The sequence below is a fragment of the Molossus molossus genome, unplaced genomic scaffold (assembly GCF_014108415.1).
Source record: "Molossus molossus isolate mMolMol1 unplaced genomic scaffold, mMolMol1.p scaffold_m16_p_3, whole genome shotgun sequence".
Classification (NCBI taxonomy): Eukaryota; Metazoa; Chordata; class Mammalia; order Chiroptera; family Molossidae; genus Molossus; species Molossus molossus.
The window spans coordinates 56,659,525-56,661,285 of record NW_023425366.1 but is presented as its reverse complement, the minus strand read 5'-3'; the positions used below and the strand labels follow the sequence as shown (position 1 = coordinate 56,661,285).

The following is a 1,761-nucleotide window of genomic DNA, read 5'->3' as shown; positions in this document are numbered from 1 at the left end:
TGATTTTAAAAAACAACAACAAACTTTCAGCAAAGTGGGAGTAGAAGGAACATACCTCAACATAATAAAGGCCATATATGATGATCCTACAGTCAATATCAGACTCAGTGGGCTCAAACTACAAGCTTTCCCTTTAAGATGGGGAAAGACAGGGGTGTCCGCTTTCACTGCTTTTATTCAACATAGTAATGGAAGTTCTAGCCGCAGCAATCAGACAAGAAGAAAAAATAAAAGCATTCAAATTGGAAAGGAAAAAGTAAAACTATTATCTTTTTTGCAAATGACATGATACTGTATTTAGAGAACCCTAAAGAGTCCACCAAAATACTACTAGAACAAATCCATGAATTTAGCAAAGCAGCAGGATAAAAAATAAATATCTAGAAACCAGTTCCATTTTTATACACCAAAAATGAATAATCAGAAAAGTAAACCAAGCAAACAATCCATCTATAATTGCTTTAAAAAAATACCCAGGAGTAAATATAACCAAGGATGTAAAAGACCTGTACTCAGAAAAGTATGACACGGAAGAAAGACACTGAAGAAGATACAAATAACTGAAAGCATATACTGTGTTCACAGATAAGAAGAACTTAACATCATTAAAATGTCTATACTACCCAAAAGATGTTTATTTATTTTTCTTTTTTAAAATATAGAATGCTTAATGAATTTGTATATCATCGTTGCACAGGCGTCTTGCCAATCTTCCTTGTATCATTTGAATTTTAGTCTATGAAGTGAGCACAGTAAGATCTTTATTTCAACTCTGCCTTACAGAGAATGAGCCACCAGTAAATGCATTTTTAATGGATAAAAATGATTGGCATACTGATTACCCACTTGGCTTAAGGCTTGGTACATTTTCATCACCCTATAGTATATAAGTGAATTAGCAAGCTTTTTTTTATTTTATTTTATTTTTTTATTCAGATAGAGCAGGAGGGAGGGAGAGAGAGAGAGAGAGATAGAGAGAGAGAGAGAGGTGAAAGAAATACATCAAGTGGCTGCCACCTGCACGACTCAACCAGGGCCAGGGACAAACTGCAACCAAGGTACATGCCCTTAGCAGGAACCGAACCCTGGTCTCTCCAGACCACAGGCCAATGCTCTAACCGCTGAGCCAAACTGGCCAGGGCAGCAAGCTTTTTAAATTTTAATAAACTTTTTATTTTAAAAAGTTTTTATTTATTGATATTAGAGAGAGAGGGGAAGGGAAAGGGAAAGAGAGATGGAAACATTAATTGGAGAGAACATCGATTGGCTGCCTCCTGCATGCCCCCCACTGGGGATGAGGCCCACAACCTGGGCATGTATCCTGACTGGGAATCAAACCAGCGACCTCTTAGTGCATGGGTTGACACTCAACCGCTGAGCCACACCAGCCAGGGAAGCTTTTTAAAATATTTTATTTTATTTTTGGTCACAATAAATTATACTGATACTTTAAAAAAAATCTGGATCATAACGTAAACAATGGAAAGAGAAAACCCAAGCTCTTTCCCTGGTTCCTGGTGAAGGAGCTTGGAGGTTAGAGGACAGGCAAGGGTTCAAGGGCAGAACGGTGCCGGCTCATGGCAGACATCTTCCACCTCTTCCTTTGACCTCTTCTCTTGTTGGTTTGTTTTTTTTCTTTCCTGTGTGACTAGGCCAAAAATTGAGAAAATTTCCATGTATAAAAAAGAAACTAATCATGTTTGGATCCAAATAGCTTTAAAACTTCAAGCTGAACAGATCTAAGCTTTGCTGTCAGTCCAC

The 1,761-nt window shown here is 37.7% G+C and overlaps 1 non-coding gene across 1 annotated transcript; it reads right to left on the bottom strand.

Annotated features, from left to right (window-relative positions):
• Window positions 1-652: 652 nt before the first annotated feature.
• LOC118642998 lies at window positions 653-760 on the bottom strand. The gene has a single exon (XR_004961898.1). It is a non-coding gene; the product is annotated as a U6 spliceosomal RNA (small nuclear RNA).
• Between the last annotated feature and the right edge of the window lie 1,001 nt (window positions 761-1,761).